Raw genomic sequence first — 18336 nt, forward strand, 5'->3', positions numbered from 1 at the left:
GCCTGCATGTGCAGCTTTCACTTTACCTATTAAACTGTCTTTATCTCAACCCATGAGTTTTCTCACTTTTACCCTTCCAATTCTCCCCCCCACATCCCACCGGGCAGGGAGTGAGCAAGCGGCTGTGGGGCTGAGTTCCCTCCTGGGGTTAAACCACAGCAGGCTCATTTTGTAACTTAATTACATTTAAAAATGCATTGAGCATGAAAATTAAACACACTACTTCCCCTCTCCCTTTTTTTTTTTATTTTAGGTGATATGAAAAATGATTGAATGAGGAAACGTAGACAAGAAAACACAACAGCATATATAGGTTTAGCTCCAGCTTAGCATATAGCTTCAGCTATGCTTCCTTGTGGATTTTAGCTTCTCCGTTGATTCTTTAGGAATGTTTTCATTCTTATTTTCATGGAGAAGGACCAGAAAGAGGTGAGTACTTCAACTAAAAGAAGCAATTAGCCAGGTTGAGCTATGGAAAGTCACAGATAAATATAATTAAACAATCTCTTCACAGGTTATTAAGAAGCCTACCTAATGACTATTGAACTTTAAAAAGCAGCACAGGATGCCATGTAAAAATTAATAACTACTAAAAACTATTACCAGTCCTCTCACCTCATTGGTTTGTGGCCAGCATTCCTAATATATGCTTGTTTTAACAGAATACTGTTTTAAAACAGGATAGTTAATTCTGTAACAACATGAAATATCTTAGCTGCCAGAGACTGGAAAAGTGTCCCCGTGGTGGTCACTAATGGCACCAAATCCCTCTGTACTGAAATGGCTTTTAATAATCAGAAAATGAAGTTTTAGTCCATCATGTGTGCAACTGAGTGTGAGCGGTTGTAGAGGTTATTACATAAGGCAACGGAACCTTGCTTGTTGTAGCCTGCGTGTCTCTATCTACAAGGAGACCCTGCACGCACTGTGGGTGGGATTCAGCTGGCCAAATGCAGATATTTCGTAACTAGTATGAATATCTCATAGAGTTCATAGGAAGCAGCATCTAAAAGGCCAGATTTTCCAATTATTTTGAAAAGAATCTAAGTCAAGTAGCTCACGTGCAGATGTCTGCACTGTAAACCATTCAAGTTAGGTAAATTGCATCTAGTTTGCCTGTTGAAACATTAGCAGCTCTCGGTAGGGAATGTCTTAAGCTACTCAAACTTGACTGCAGTTGCTTTTAGGCTTATTTACAAAGTTTAGCATACTTTTTCATGGAACATTTGTAAACCCTGTAAATTATTTTGTTTAAATTATGACCATTTTTACATGGATAACAGAGATGTAAGGCTAGATTATCTCTTTCTTACAGTGATGCAAACCATAATAAACTTCCATGATATTTGTAAACTGTAATGGTATAAAAATCATGCACTTGAACGGAACGATGCTTAAATACAAGACTCAGTCTCCTTAACTTATATTCTGAAGTTGAACGTAACGTTTTCTTGGTGGCACACTTGGCAAACAGGTCCTTGAGTTCAACAGCTCATTTTTGCCTCTTGCTAAAGCTCAACACTTCCTCGGATACGCAGGTTTAACTGTTTTCAAGGTCATGCGATAAACCAGATCAGAGACGTGACCTAGGTTAACAGTAATACCTTCTTTCTCAGGGTTCCTTTTAACCCAGATGATTCCACCAACCTAGCTGATAGCGCCACCACATCAACAGCTGTAGTAGCAGCACAGCGTGATGAGCAAAAGCAGAGGGCAAGAGCAAGTGTTGAGGGGTGGAGACCAGTTAAGTCAGTTTTGTTGCCAAGGAAAAGATGCAAAGAATAGCACAGAACAGCATTCAAAGTTGAAGAGGCTCCTCCAGATGATAACTCAGAGCAGAAGGCTAACTAACATAGTCTGAATTGCTCTCTGGAGGAGCCTCTCTCACTCCTTCAACTATGCACGGCATCTAGGGAGACAAGCCTCCTAATTTAGGCATGTAAGTTAGATGTTTAAACGTAGGCAGTGAATATTCCCCCCGAGAATGTGAAAGAGATGTTACAATAATTTAAAATATTTTTAACCAAAGCTGTGATACCAATGTCTGTTCTTTTATGAGATACTGTTCTTTGTGCTACTGACCCTCTACTGACACAATCATGTTTCTCATTTATTAGATAAATGAACAACATTAACAAAATGCACATCGTCCAAATACAGTCCAAATTTTGAAGTTAAAAAAGGATTCCCAATTTTAGGCTCAAAATATGAACCAGATTAAGTTGTTCACATGGAAACCACTGCATGTTCCCTATAGTAATCGCATTAGGGGACCAGAAAGGGAAAAGAGATTCTTCACAATTATGACCAGCATATCTTATTTAACTTTCTTGCTCTCCTTAAACATTTTTTTTAAAGTTTTCAATTAGGAACTTTGGCTAAACTTTCATCTGTAATTATATCTTGCCATTTACTACATTGCTCCTACCTACTCAGAACGTTTTACACATTCAGTGATGGGGGTTTTAGAAGGTACTCATAAACGACACAAGTTGTTCTTCCGGTGCAGATGCGTAGCCTCTGGTGTGCTTACCTCCTGCCCCACAGAATCTTGATACTTAGGCACACACCAGAACAGCAATTTTCAGTGCACCCTTCTCCAACATAATCAATCACCTTCAATGCCATCGATCACAGCACTATTCAAGGGGCTGTTTGAGACAGTCCTGGAAAGGACTACCAATACGTTAAAGAATGCTCTTTAAATGCAGCTATCTTCTCTTCGGGATGAATGTGTTTACAGGACAGGATTGCTAAAGCCAATTCATCTCCTAATATCTCACACTGCAGAACTGGAACTAACATGCCTATGAAATCAAAAATGCTGGGCAAACCATTAATATGTATTAGAGTGTGCGTTTTTTATTCTAGTGGTTTGGGTATCTAAACATTGTGTGCTAAAAGCTGCTCAACAGCTCCCTTATTTGAAACTGCCACTTTCAAGTCAGAGAAATATCTACAGGGGAAGGAGAATAATACATTCCAGCAGGACTTAAAATTAATGCCTGTGCCTGAGTTAACAGGCTCAACTGCTGTAACTGTTTGGTTCAAACTATCAAAGCCTAGTGTCCCTATGGTTTTGTATCCACCTCCACTTATCCCTCATCACTTCAGTAAACAGCTGCCTATGGGTCACACATGGTATTACACCTGAGCACAGAAGTAGGTGCTGCAAGTAGCACTAAGCGCAGAGTTGTCAGCCGTTTCATGCCTGCAGACTGGGCAGCTTGTTGCCAGATGAAATCTTTAACAGCAAAGTTCTGCCTACCTTGTGCTCAGCCCGGGCACCAGCTGAGCCCATCTCTTCTACCACGCTACTTACTACGAAGCTAAAAGGAACTCGGTCACCATTAAGACCTCCACCCTTTTGCAAACGTTGTTAAAATTGGCCAATAAGGCCAATTCAGAATCACTGCAGCAGGACAGTGTGCAACTCCTGAAGTGCTGCATCTTTAGCAAACCAGCCTAAAATTCACACCCTACCATGAAAGAGTTATGCTGCCAAACGTTTTTAATTTAATTGTGCATGGCAGGAGCTTTGTTGTTAGCTGTGAACCCTAGCAGACAGATTAAGGGAACTTTGCCACTTGATACTGTCTGGTGGTCTGATGGGACGATGTGAGAAATGATCATTCCTTTCCCTGTCCCAGCTTTCACTTAACAGTTGCTGACAAACAGATCCCTGGGCCTGACTCTTAACTGTTTCCTAGGTTTCTGTCCAAGTCTTCCTCTCTCTTTGTTCTGACTACTGTGAGCTACTTTCTTATTCTTTCTCCAGAGTAATGCTCCAATATAAGCAAAATGCTTTTGCATGTTAAGTATACACAGAAAAGAAACACAATATCCTATTTCCTGTTAACTCTTCTATTTCCTGTCTAAAGACTCAAACCAGAAGAACTGATTTCTTCAACCTACTGTGGGCCTGCTTCAACCCATCTCAAAAATCTGTCGTCTTTTCTACCTGTATTTTCTGTTAATCTGATATTGCCTTGTTCTTCATAACTTTAATCCATCTAGTCGTAACTGCCATGACAGCTTTCTCTTTCTATGGCTCTAACAATGCAACAAACACAACCGGTGGGACCCTTCTCACTTACCTTTGGGCATCTACAGTGCAAACACTTATATTTATGCTGATAAAACTGGAAAAAATTAAACACATTGAGGGCACAGTCCACCTTGGTCAAAGTGGGAATTGTATCCCCGAAGTACCTGTCTCTCTATATGAAAAAACTTAGAGGAACATTAACTCAGAGGCAAAGGTCTACAAGACAGATGTCTACATCTGACCTGATAAATGCAAACACCCGTGTCCATTCCTACTCTCACTTTCTGGCTTAACTGAAATCTCATTTGAAAATCAACTACTGTCCCTTGAACTGTTCTCTATTAACAATTCACAGCATTTTGAGATGTACCTTGTGTGAAAGATGTTGACTAAATCCTTCTGTGGTGCCACTCCATCACAATTTCTCAAGGTTCAGAATCTGAGGTTCTTTCCTAGGAGAGAAATTGGTGGATGTGTCATACTAATATATACCATACCATAAAAATACCTAAGCAGAAGAACAATTACTATGGGTGCATGAAAATTGACGGAGTGTGTCTACTGATGCCTTTATTGAGTTGTGCATAACTTCCCTCAGAAGGTTAATGCCCATGAATATGCAACACGCACCTTCTTTTCCCTATTGCTTCCCTATTGTTTTCCACCTTCCATTATTACAGCATTTCTGAACGTAGCCTGTTAAGACCTTCAGTGAAGAGTTATGTTTGCACGTGAGCATTAAAGATCATTATGAAGGGACAGTAATTCCTGTAGTCTAGTTAAATATAATTGCGAGGGGAAGGGAAGACAAAAGCAAAGGGCAGTTCATAATTCATAGACATCTCGTGTGTTTTCAACCTTCCCCTGCAGAACTTTGTGTGTGGGAGGAGGTTACAAATGAAGCTCGCTGCTACTTTGTGCTAACAGCCTGTGCCAGCCATCTGACTTAGACAGAGTCTATGGAATTTATATAATGATAACCAAATCAATTCAGAAAACAGTTTTGTTAATCTGACACAGACCCTAAAAGTGGATAGCTTTAGACTTATCTGATAGTGACTGCAATTACTCTCGCTGAAGAGACACTTTTGAACCAAATCAAATGTTCACGGCAAAAGAGTTACATTAATTTATATCAGCTTCTGATTGAACTGACTCGAATAAATCAGAGAGAGAGGGCACACAATCAGCTCTGCTGGCAGATTTGCAGATTGCTGGAAGGGGGCATAAGTCTCTGGGGTTTGGCTGTGAGTAATGCTCTCCGCCACCGACACAGCCGGAGCCCGCCTAACCACAGCCGCTGACACCCACCAACATCATGTCTTATCTAGAACCGCTAGCTTTATAGCCTCTATCAAAAAATAAAAAGATGTAAACTGTGAGAATATATGTTCTACTCATAGCAGAACAAGTTTCAGTGGCCACCCCCTCCCAGCAGTTTCTTACCTTCTCTTTGCCTGAGATTGCTGCCTCACAGCAGTTGGTGGAAACACATGCCCTAGTCACAGCTGCTTCAATACAAAGTCCAGCAAATTAGCCTAAACTGCTGATAAAGATGACTTTAATGTCATATTTGGTATGAAAACAGATTAGAAACATTAGTGCTTTCCAATCCAGGGACTGTTGTGGAGGCAGGAATCTTCAGTAAGGAGGTGGAATAGATGGTCAGGGAAGCAGTATTTTTTGCATCACTCCATCCAGATTTGCTGGAGTTTGTCTGACTGTGGCAATAGAAAAGGCTATGAAATTTCACACTCACAGCTACTATTCTCTTGCCTTATTAACAAGTTTATCAACTGCTGATTGGCTGGCTGGACTAGATGACCTCCTTCCAACATGAATTATCCTATGATCCCTACATATACCTGGCATGCAGGGCTAGGAACCTGGAAATGTGGTTCTCTTCCTGCTGTCCCAGTCACTTACTGCTAAGTGACCTGGCAAACTGTGTAGACCAACGTTTACCAAACTTTCCCTCAGAGAGGTCCAACTAGTGTGACACTGGTCTCACTATGGTGTCGAGCAACTACTTTTCAAAGGGATGTCAGCAGTAGTATGGGTTCCTGTTATGGTTTGAGGAACCCACAACAATTTATTGTCGTTCAGACAATTATTCTATCACCCGATGACCCCTCCCCATCCAGGAAGGGAAATCAGGGAAAAAACAAGGAAACCTGAGGGTTGAAATATAAACAGATTTAATAGAATGAGAATAGATAATTAACAATAATAACACTAAGGAACCAACATTGATCCCAATACCAATATAAGATATACAAGGATCATACTCAGCCCATTCTATCAACAGGAAGCTGTGCACTCCCAGCAGTGGACAGCAAACATTGGACACCGAGAGCGCTACGGCTTTGGGAGGAAGGGAAGGGCTCACAGGTCCAGCACCGGGGCAAGAAGTTCTCAGGATCGCAGCCATCAAGGGAGAGAGAGAACTCCTCAGCAAACTTTCTAATTTATACTGAATGTGACATTCACAGTATGAAATAACCCTGTTGGCCAGCTTGGGTCAAATGCCCAGGTCTTGCCCCTCCTCATCTCTGCACCTGGCTTAACTTGAAAACACTGGGACCTTGAAACCCGCACACCATAGCTGCCTATAAAGTAACTATTTGCACAAATTCAGACACTAGAGTTTCCCCAAACTTAAGAAGAGACCTTACTGAAAAGTAAAATTACCGAAAGAGAAATTAATCCTGTGTCGCTCAAACCAGGACAGCAGCCTCTGCCACTGGGAAGCTGCCCCACCCAACTCAAGCATTACTAAAAAAAGAGGTAGGGAAAAAAAATGCTAAACCAAACAAATAGAGACTATGCCTAAAGAACCAACCTCCTCCGTGTCACAATTTCCTAGCTGGGGGATATGATACTCAGACAAAGCAGTTAATGTGTTGCCTAATGTGATAAGAGGTACATAGTCTTGTGGGAAGGGATGTTATGGCAGTGCTGGGAGCAGGCTGCTTGTGATCTGCTCTCCCCAAGAAGCATTGAGCTCTGTAGGGTCTGCACAGCATCTATCGTTTTGGGTATGTGAAAAAACAGCAGGAATTGATGTCATGGGCAGGCAAGTTCGAAGAAATCTGGAAAAAGGGGAAGCCAGATTTGCAGCTGTTATGAATTCATCACGATTTTGGCCCCAGTTCTAAAATACTCACAAAGGCATAAGAATCTCCACATGATTTTGAGGGAAGCAAGGTCTGTAGATACACAAGTGACACATTCACACATGCTGTATTGTTTAAGAGGCATACTGAGCTTTTAGTTTCAATCCCTGCTCTTTCACTCGTGTCAGTTAACATTTCTGAGAACCTTGTTGTGAGATACACCCTCATGCTGCTACCTTACGGTAACTACAATTGACATTTTCTGGAGAAATCCTGTGTCATTATCAGGAGTGATCACAAGACCACTCCATCACATCATCGGTGGGACACTCAGAGCCATCACAAGGCAGTTCCAGCAGTAAGGACTCCCTGCAGTGGTGCAACTGCACGCAGAAACGTAGCTCAGATCCACTGGGATGTCAGTGGGCTGCTCCTGCCTCCGCATCTCCCCTCCTTCCTTGTGCCTGCAGCAGCTCCACAGGGTGAACTAGTTCAGGAACTTGATCCAGCTGAACTCTGGTAATTTTTTTGGAGGGGCATAACTGGCTTTCCACTGGATAAGATCCCAGGCTTGCCTTGCCAGATGGTAACATAAGCGTTATTGCCGTGAAAATAACAAACAGAAAAGCACAGCCACGATCAGAGAGGAAGGCAGGACTGCCCCTTTTGGTGGCATTACAGACACAGGCTGGCTTGCATTAACTGTGAAATGACATCCTTGGAGAGATTTATAACCGCATTGCTGCCCTCACAGGGACCAGGGAGGGGATATATTAGACACGCACTTCAGAAATGCTAGGTAACATCCACCCTCAGCAGACCACAGGAACTGGGTGGTGCTGCCCTGTAAGGCTGCCCGTGATCACCAGGCATCACTTTGGTCCAAAGGAACAGGCAAAACCACCAATCCGTTCCTTTGCTGTTATATAAAAGCAATGAAACCCGCTAGCAAAGATGGTGCCGAGTCCCCTCCTGCACGCCCACAGGGGCCAAACGCACATTTTCCCTTTCCCAGCCACTCCTTTAAGTGAAGTGGAAGCAGATGAGGTTTGTTTTCTAAGTGTGCTCATCCATTAAAACCTAAATGGAGACGGAGCACAGGCACAGAGGACAGGGCGGGCACCCAGCCTGGACCTCGTAGCGTTTCGCTCCCGCACTGGCACCCTCCTGCCTCGCCAGGGACCGCGCCATTGCAGCTCCCGCTGCAGCGGGCTGAGAGGGAGAGGCCCCCCGCCTGCCTCCAGCCGGGATGCTTCAACACAGACATCTTCCAAGAGCTGCCAAAAGGGAGGCTCGGCCGCGGCACGGCCGCCGCCACCCCCAGCGATGCAGCCGAGTTTTCCTTTTGTGTCGAGCTCGACAGGAAAACCCCACCCTTTCCCCCCCCGCCTCCCCCTACCCCTGCCGGGACGCTGCAGAGGGAGGCCGGAGCCCGCCCCGCAGCGGTCCCGGCACCGCCCGGGGGCCCGGCGGCCTGGGGGCGGGGTAGCGGGATGCCGCGACGTCCCCTCCCCGCCGCCGCCGCCGCCGCCATGGCAACCGCCCGTCGCCGCCGCGCGCGCGCGCCCCCCCCTCCCCGTCCCCGGTCTGACAGAGCAGAAGGGCTGCGCCCCCCCACCCCCCTCCCCGCGTCGCTCCCGTCCGCGGACACGCACCCCGGCTCTCCCAGGTAACGGCAGGGCCCGGCTACAGGGCGGCCCCTCACGGCGCTGCCCGGGGCGGGCGGGCGGCTCGGACCTCGGCCCTCCCGCCGCGGCGCCGCTGCCCGTCCCGTCGCGCTGAGGGAGGTGGCGGAGGGGAGGGTGGGGGGTAGCGGCGGGAGAGGCTGGCGGAGGGCAGCGAATCCCCCGCCGCAGAGGATGCTGGGAAGTGTAGTCCTGCGGCCCCCGCCGAGCGCTGGGCGCTCGGAGGAGAGGCGGCGGGAGGAACTACAAAACCCAGCGCGCTCGGCTGTGGGGGGGGAGGAAGGAGATGGGTGCTGCTTGCGCCTGCAGAGGAGACCGTTGTGATGAGGCAGAGGCTCGCCCTGCGTGGGGGTGTTGAGGCGACTCGTCTCTCCGGTCTCTGAGAGAATAGTGGGGCCGGAGCGCCCTGGACGGGGGTCGTGGGTGCCTTCACGGCTGGAGGGAGGGGCAGCGCGGAAAGGGAGCGCGGTGTCGGAGGGGGGGTGGGTGCAGGAGGAGGAGGAGGATGGCGGAGCAGGGGCGGGGTGCGATGCGAGGGGAGGGCTGTGGCAGGCAGAGAGGGGTATGCGGCGGGCTGGGCCGGGGGCCGGTAGATGGCTGCAGAAGGGGAGGGTAGTGCAGGGTGAGGGAATGCAGGGGAGAAGCCCGGGTGGGGGGATGCAGCTGGGAGGTGGGTCGGGGGGAGGATGCACTGAGTGGCGTGGGGAAGCGATGGAGGACTCTGCTGAGGAGGCAGAGGAAAGAATGAATGCGAGAAGAGGGGCACATGGGAACGTAGCCAGATGGATAAAGAGGGAGAGATCTGCTGGAGGAGGAGTGGCTGAGCAGAGGGAAGGGGAGGGCTATGGAGAAGGCAGAGTAGATTGGAGGCTGGGTAAATGCATGCGGAGGAGGCAGCGGTCAAAGAGAGCCAGGAGCTAGTGGCCGTGGGGAGTTTCCCCAACCAGTTTACTTAATAGTTTGCAGTTTCATGTGACCTGCCACATTTAGGCTCTGTTGAGCTTGTTGCACTAGGTGATCTTTACATGAACAGACACAGTGTTACTTCTTTAAAATAATTTTGCTTGGTTTCTATTGTGCTTCCACTTCTGATGCCAGTATTGGCATTTGTCTCTTTTCCCTCTCCATTTCCTCTGATGACAGTTCCAGTGTTAACCTTTATCCTATATTCTGCAATAGGCATGGGAACCGTGTGTAAAATTGCAGCTCCTGTTCCAGATCATACATAAAATATATATATGTAGCTGGAATATTAGAAGGAGTTATTTTTTCTTCCTGAAAATCTGCATCTTACAAGCGTTATTACAGCAGTATTCCCTTGTATATGGATCTTGAACATCTATTCCTAATAGTTTCGAATGTCACAGAGGTGGGTTTCTTTACAATGGATGTTTGATTTTTATTGCAGCTGAAGGTTTTTGGTTTTTTTCTTTTCTTCCCCCCCCCCCCCCCCCCCCCCCACATCCTAGGCAGGCTTAGGCTTCTCCTCACAGCTCCTGGTACTTACCAGGCAGCAGAAGCAAACATTGCTGCTGCAGCGTGCTGCCAGGGTGCTTTGCTCTTGGAAGCTTGGGCGTTTGAGCAGGTAATGGAGAGGAATGGATGCTGCCCTGAGTTAATCAGAGTCTCGAGATAGTTACAAAAGTAAATGGAAGACAAGGAAACAACAATAGGCCTTTATTTGTTTTGCTGTGTAAATAATTGCAAAAAAAAAAGCTGATTCTTCTGGGGACACACTGAGAAATCTGAAGACGATGTCTATAGTACTAACAGCAATATGCATATAAATGTATATTTTAAAGCATATATACTATTCTTTAGAACAATTTAAAAAAATCAAACTTCTAATTAAAAAAATGCACATTCACAGTCCTAAAGAGCCAATTCTTGGAAATTCAGAGGGGAATTCAAGAGGTGGAAAACTATCCAAGCCTAAATTCTGACCTTATGAGTCAGGGTTATAAACACATGTGTGACTCCATTAAACCTGCCATTATTCACAGAGAGTTTATCTGGGTTGCAGACTGGCTGCGCGAGGAATGTGGCAGCAGCAGAACGGAATCTCTGCGGGGCTGGCTATGGTCTGGCAGGGCTCGCGAGCTGCAGCGCTGTGGGAACGTGGAGATGCTGGCACACAGCCCAACCTAATAAACGCTTTGCACCCAAGCTGGCTCTGCACAGACCCATCTTGGGAGTCTTTGGTGGCACGTTTGCTCCACCAGAAATCCTTACACATGTGATGCGCAGAGAAGCAAGCCGCTCCACAAAGGGTGAGAGGATTTGGGCTGATTTCCACTTTGTTGAGCTCCGGGCAGGCCCTGCAGAATCCTTCAGGTGTCTGAGCCCTGCATTCTTTCAGAGGACGGATCATAGAATCATAGAATTGTCTAGGTTGGAGGGGACCTTTAAGATCAGCTAGTCCAACCATCAACCTAACTCTGATAAAAAAACATCACTAAACCATGTCACTGAGCACTATGTCAACCGTCTTTTGAATACCTCCAGGGATGGTGCCTCAGCCACTTCCCTGGGCAGCCCATTCCAATGCTTAATAACCCTTTCAGTGTAAAAATTTTTCCTAATATCCAATCTGAACCCCCCCTGATCCATCACCTCAAGGCTGGTGCCACCTGAACACTGGCTTGGGTTTGGTGTGGTACTAATGCCAGAAGCCCTGGAAACTGCGGGAGAGAAGAGAGATGTGTGGAGCCAGCCTGGGTCCAGCAGGGCCAAGATGGAGAAGAAGGTAGCAAGCCTCTCGCTGCCTGAACTGCGTGTGTATGGAGTTACACTCCCTAGAGTGCCCTGTAGTGTTTGTGTTAGCTGTTTTCCTTTCTGTTACCTGGCCTTGCTGATGAACACCTTGTTATCCTGAATAATAGGGATGAGACTGTATGGATATATAAGCCTGAAGCTGATATACGAGATGCTCTAGAGAAGGATACATTGTGCAGTCAGTTTCAGGAATAGCACAGCCATCTCTGATTCTCCTCTTTCTAGTTCTTCAGAAAATTCTAGTTCAAAGGCTTTGGAAATGGCCATTTCATTCTCCAGGGTGCTACTGTTCAGTGCAATAGTGTATTATCTCTAATTAAGCCACTGACCAACTGTTTAGTGGTTTCTTATGTATTTGTGTTTACTTTTAACTTGTGGTGAATGTCTGCTTCATTTGAAGATATTTTTTTTTCCACTTGCATTTAAAGTAACATTCAACTCTGTTTCAAGTTAGCTCTCCAAAGACTGCACACAGAAATAGCGGGAGGGCTGTGTGCATGCTTCTTCTCCTTCCCACTTCCATACACATTTCCCCGTTAACTCCACGGCTGCTATTTCAAAACGGAGTTTCAGTGCAAAGAAGCCAAGACCCAGTTAACAGAAAGCCGTTAAGTGAAGTGAAAGATCCCTCGGTGCTGGGGAACCACGGGGGGTGTGTGTGCTGCTGTGAAGTGACATTGTCGGATGGGTGACATTACCGGCTGCAAGCCCCGGTGCTGCTGCAGCGGCTGTAGCTGTTCTTGTCGCTGCTGATGTACACAGCAAAAGGCCAAAAAAAGAAAAAGCACTGGTGTAGCACACTTCTCTTTGATTCGAGAAGCCATTTCAATGTAGGTTAAATCCAAATCTGCTGGAACTGTGCCACGTTCTTATTTATATATATTATATATTTTAACAGGAGTTGTGATCCTGTGAGGTAATGATGGTTGGCCTCCACTCCAGTCCATGGGACCCCAGCTGCAAGTTTGAACAAAGACAAGTTAACAGGGAAAGAGAGATTTGGCTGTGGAACTTGGCAAGCCTTTTATTTGTTTGTATTTTATCTGGCAATGATCAGTTAAAATGTTGTTTTTGTCATGCGAACGTAATGCCTGATAATTGTCTGCAGCATCAGTGATTGCTTCTGAACAGACACAGCTAATTATTAGAAATGAAGACCAGTTGTTCTGCACCCAAGTCCAAAATAAAAGGGATAATCTTTTTAATGAAGCAGGCAAGACTTATTTAGATTTTTTTTTGAATAATTGCATTTAATAACTTATTCTTAAAAACCAAATAAAATACATCAAGCACATGAAAAAGAAACACAGTCTGTATTTCAGTCAGAAATAGACTTCTGTAGGCTTCTAGTAGAAATCACATGTCATGCAGGGAAAAAATGCTTTTTTCTTCCTCTGGTGGTGTTCCAGTTACTGTCACAGTTTATGCTTTTCAAGGTAAGGTATTGTCATATTGTTATATGTCTCTATTTTAACAAGTTTTAACTTTGAAGGGAAAATGGAAAATAGGATTGTTGTACTATTTTAAGTGAAAACATAAATCGAGAGAGAAGCAGCTGTTCGAAACTGGTCAAAGCCGGCTTACAAAAACAATATGGCCTTAGACTAAGAAGGGCAGGTTTAGATTAATTGTAAGGAAAAGCTTCCAAGCAGTAAGAAGAATTTGAGAAAAGAACAACTTCAGTTCATTGCTCAGACTCTGGTCACAGAATTGGGTGCACGTGAGAATGGATGAATCAAAAAATCAAAACCTCTTAATACTGGAGTTCTCTTCCTTGCTTTGCTCTGTGTGGCAATCGACCTGTTCTGGGGCTGTGCAGTGGCAGAGAGACGTCCTAGCTCTATTTTGTAGCAGTGGAAAATGTATAGTTGTACCTTGGCACTAGATTTCAGAAGATGGTGCTCAACAGCGTGGCGCTCCATCTTGTGACGTTAGCCGGGTCTCTTGCATTGCATTTCGGGATGCCCGACATCATTGACAAAGTCCATCCCACTATAACTGAAGACATGGTACATGATCACCTAAGGAATCTAAAGATATACAAGTCCATGGGACCTGATGAAATCCATCCCAGAGTCCTGAAGGAACTGGCTGATGAAGTTGCAAAGCCACTTTCCATGATATTCGAAAAGTCATGGCATTCAGGTGAAGTCCCTGCAGACTGGAAGAAAGGAAACATCACACCCATTTTTAAAAAGGGTAGAAAGGAGGACCCTGGGAACTACCGACCTGTCAGCCTCACCTCTGTGCCTGGGAAGATCATGGAGCAGATCCTTCTGGACGCCATGCTTGGGCACATGGAGGACAGGGGGATGATTCAGGACAGCCAACGTGGCTTTACTAGGGGCAAGTCCTGCCTGACTAACCTAGTGGCCTTCTATGATGAAGTGACTAGGTCAGTAGACAAGGGGCGACCTATGGATGTGATCTATCTGGACTTCTGTAAGGCCTTTGACACGGTTCTCACAACATCCTGCTTGCCAAATTGGAGGGATACGGATTTGATGGGTGGACGGTTCAGTGGATAAGGAATTGGCTGAATGGTCGCACCCAGAGGGTGGTACTCAATGACTGACAAGTGGTGTCCCTCAAGGGTCCGTCCTGGGACCAGTACTGTTTAACATTTTTATCAAAGACATAGACAGAGGGATTGAGAGCACCATCAGTAAGTTTGCAGATGACACCAAGCTGTGTGGTGTTGTCGATACACCAGAGGATGGGATGTCATTCAGAGGGACCTGGACAGGCTGGAGAGGTGGGCCCAGTTGAACCTCGTGAGGTTCAACAAAAGCAAGTGCAGGATTCTGCACCTGGGAAGAAACAATCCTCAGTATAAATACAGACTGGGGGATGAGGTATTAGAAAGCAGCCCTGAGGAAAGGGACTTGGGGGTGCTGATGGACGAGAAGCTGGACATGAGCAGGCAATGTGCTCTCGCAGCCCAGAAGGCCAATCACATCCTGGGCTGCATCAAAAGAAGTGTTGCCAGCAGATCCAGAGAGGTGATTCTGCCACTTTACTCTGCTCTGGTGAGACCTCACCTGGAGTACTGTGTGCAGGTCTGGAGCCCTCAATATAGAAAGGACATGGACCTGATGGAGCGGGTCCAGAGGAGGGCCACCAAAATGATCAGGGGGCTGGAGCACCTCTCCTATGAGGACAGACTGAGGGAGCTGGGGTTGTTTAGCTTGGAGAAGAGGAGGCTCCAGGGAGACCTCATAGCGGCCTTCCAGTACCTGAGGGGGGCCTACAGGAAGGCTGGGGAGGGTCTGTTTACAAAGGCCTGCAGTGACAGGACGAGGGGCAATGGTTTTAAGTTGGAGAAGGAGAGATTTAGATTGGATATTAGGAAAAAGTTCTTTACCATGAGGGTGGTGGAACACTGGAACAGGTTGCCCAGGGAGGTGGTTGAGGCCCCTTCCCTTGAGATATTCAAGGTGAAGCTCGACGAGGTCCTGGGCAACCTGGTCTAGTTGGGGGTGTCCCTGCTGACTGTGGGGAGGTCGGGAGGTCCCTTCCGGCCTGGACCAATCTATGAATCTATGAATCTACGAATCATGCTGCAATTCTGACTTACAGAAAATGAGAACCAGAATTAGTAACCAGTCTTCATCTGGGCATGTTCAGGCCTTTCCAGATGTTCAGCTGTCCAGTCAGCAATACTGCACAGCAGCTGTGACGAGAGACCATATGTCCAGTGATCTCAGGGAGCTATGGAAAATTTTTGGCCTGCCTGGGTAAAATTCTGACCAGAGAAAGACAAGTCAGGAAAAAAACAGGTATATTATAGCCCTATCAGTGAGGCATTAACAATTGATGTGGAGAAAAGTCTAATTAGTAGGCAGTAAATAAGGCTTGATGTGACTATTGAGACGATGAGAGTAAAGCAAAAATGAGTAATTGCTCGTTTAACGAGTGTCGTCCATCCTGTGCAAGAGTTCAGTGCCCATGGAGAAAACAGGACACAGTTGCGTAACCGACTGTGTCACATGTAGGCATGAGAGACGTGTAAAGGTGGCAAAGATGCCTTTTTTTTTGGCATTTGCAAAGCTGAATGTTCAGTATCAAGCAACGAGAAACCCCTGCTGCAGACCCCATCTATGAGGGAGGGCATTTATTGCCTCTGGCAGCTCTGGGGTGAGGTTAAGTGGGAAATGGACTGAAGGGGGGCAGTTGTCCTGCATTCCCACTGGTGTCGCCCATGTTCCGCATAGTGTGTTAAACAAGCTGTCCCCCTTTGCCCACCTTTCACACAGTGCCTGTATCTGCCTGTGGCTGTGTTTGTGTGGGTATAATGCTTTAATGTTAAAATAGAGACTGTCTTTTGGATCTTGCTCAATTGTGTGTTGCTGTAGCTCTGGGAGAAAAATTCTTTTCTGACCCCCGGATAGGGATCAGCTCAGCTTGTGCTCCGAAGAATAGAGATTAATATCCCCTGTGACCTTTTAGCCTAGCTGCTGCAGGGTTTTTAACAAGTGGGCTTGGGACCCCATGTGTGGCAGCTACGCTGGCATGAACGTCTGTAATGTCTCTTCTTGTCAATGATCCGTGAACTAAGGAATCTCCAAGGATATCTTGACGTGCTGTGGAGCTGTTACGGTCTAGTGCAGGAAAGAACCACGCAATGATCGGATGAAAAGCCGGTGTCACAAGTAATGCGTAAGTTGTTCTAAATGTATCTGACAACAGTTGTCCCTGGCTGCGTACTTACTTAAAAGATGTGGCTGTGATATGGTAGGAAAACCAAATATTTAAAGCCCCTAACAACAAAAAACAAACAACAAAAGCACTATTTTTGACTTTTGTATTTCTGGTTCCTTGGATGTTTGCAATGTTGTATGAACTCTATAATATAATGTAGAACAGATAATAAAAAATAAGTACATAACATGAAAAAGCCCACACCTAGTTCTAGCTGCCTCGTCCTCCTGGCCCCTGCCACTGAAGAGTGGGGTTGTCCAGAAGACAATCCAGGAAGGAATTCCTTCCTAAAAGTAATTTTTCCTAAATTTTTGTCATATATGTTTTGACTTGCGTAGGCTAATCTAAACTCATGTTACCATGGCTGAGGTGCATAAAAAGGTTTGTAGTTTGTTTAAACCATTTTTAGCCATTACTTTAAAATAGCCAGTCTTTTTGCAATAGGACCGCAAAGAGTTGCTCGGGGGTCAGGGGGAGCACTGATTTAGGAGTGAGGTCTCCAGTCGCTGTTTCAAACATGTCTCAGGTATATGAGTGATGTTATATTCACCTTCTCAAGCCGTATTACCTGCTTGGGTATCTAGGGTAGGTGATAAGTAAAATTTAAAGTGCCTGAATCCAAGAGAAAGATCCAGAGTCTTTTGTCAGCCGAGCTCAGAGGCATCAACCGCTCAGTAGGATGGGGAGGGACTCTTTATCAGGGAGCGTAGTGACAGGATGAGGGGCAATGGTTTTAAACTGAAAGAGGGGAGATTTACATTGGATATTAGGAAGAAATTCTTTACTGTGAGGGTGGTGAGGCACTGGAACAGGTTGCCCCGGGAAGTTGTGGATGCCCCATCCCTGGAAGTGTTCAAGGCCAGGCTGGATGGGGCTTTGAGCAACCCGGTCTAGTGGGAGGTGTCCCTGCCCCTGGCAGGGGGGTTGGAACTCGATGATCCTTAAGGTCCCTTCCAACTGCGTACCATTCTATGATATATGTACATCCACCAGCCTCCCTATATGCTCCAGGTTTCAGTGCCTGTTGATGTTTAGAAGCTTTCCAGCACAACACAGTGGGCATCAAGCTCTTGGTTAAGTTTCAGTGTGACTAGTATGAGGCCAGAAGCCCCATAACTTTTGGGGGAAATTGGAGGCTCTCGTTTGGTTTCCCCCTGCAGTTTTAAGACCACATAAAATCATCTGCCTCCCACTTTCCATCTCCCTGGGTTGACCACTCTTTTGAAGTAAGCACAGGTATCTGTGGTTGCTGTGCCTTGCCTCCTGCCCATGGGTTGGTACAGCTTCCACCGGAGACAAGAAGATTGTCTCCTCCTGTGAATGGGGGACTCTTCTGGGCCTCAGGGGAGCTGGATGTGAGTGTCAGCCCTCTTAAGGCAAAATGGAGTTAAACACAGGCCTGCAAGGTAGGAACTAGCTGTAATAAACAGATACAAGAGATTGCTAAAGTAAGTACATGTTCTATTTAACAGGTTTCTAGGAACTGAATGCAGCATTTCCTTAGAAATGTTTAATTTACTCTCTCTCTTTCGCTACATGTGAGGAAAACCTCCAGAGATTTGAGGACTGTTTTCCTTACGGGGACAAGGTGGTTGTGTAGCAGATCCCAACCTGGATGTGTTTGAAGACAGGGCAATGGATTCTGCCCCAGGGGGTGGTTTGTTCATTTAGCCGTTGACTCATCAGATCTGAATGGGTTGTAACCTGTATTCAGTTCATATCTTTTTATCTGTTTCCAGTGCAATGCCAGTGACATCACTTTTTTCCCATCAGTTATCAACTTCTGTATTTTAAAATTAAATGGTCTTGTCACAGAGCTAGGGCCCTTCAGCGCTCTATGCTGCCCTTCCTCATCACCAAGAGAAAACAAAATTAGGGTCGTCACCCTTTCCGTCTTAGTTCTGCTCCTGCCCAGAAGCTTATAGCAGCCCGTGGGAGCGATCTGCAGGCTGCAGTGTGCGGCAACAAGTTTCTGTGGCTTGGTTGCAGGGAGCAGGAGTGAAGGGGTGGT

The 18336-nt window shown here is 46.1% G+C and overlaps 1 protein-coding gene across 1 annotated transcript in view; it reads left to right on the plus strand.

Moving 5' to 3' along the window:
- Positions 1 to 8640: 8640 nt before the first annotated feature.
- The window catches only part of KATNAL1 (katanin catalytic subunit A1 like 1), a 44842-nt gene continuing 35146 nt past the window's right edge, over positions 8641 to 18336 (plus strand). Inside the window, exon 1 of the mRNA XM_074144780.1 lies at positions 8641 to 8833. The gene's annotated coding sequence lies outside the window, so the exon portion shown is untranslated. The remainder of the gene's footprint in view (positions 8834 to 18336) is intronic.

This window comes from Numenius arquata, chromosome 1 (genome assembly GCF_964106895.1).
Source record: "Numenius arquata chromosome 1, bNumArq3.hap1.1, whole genome shotgun sequence".
Classification (NCBI taxonomy): Eukaryota; Metazoa; Chordata; class Aves; order Charadriiformes; family Scolopacidae; genus Numenius; species Numenius arquata.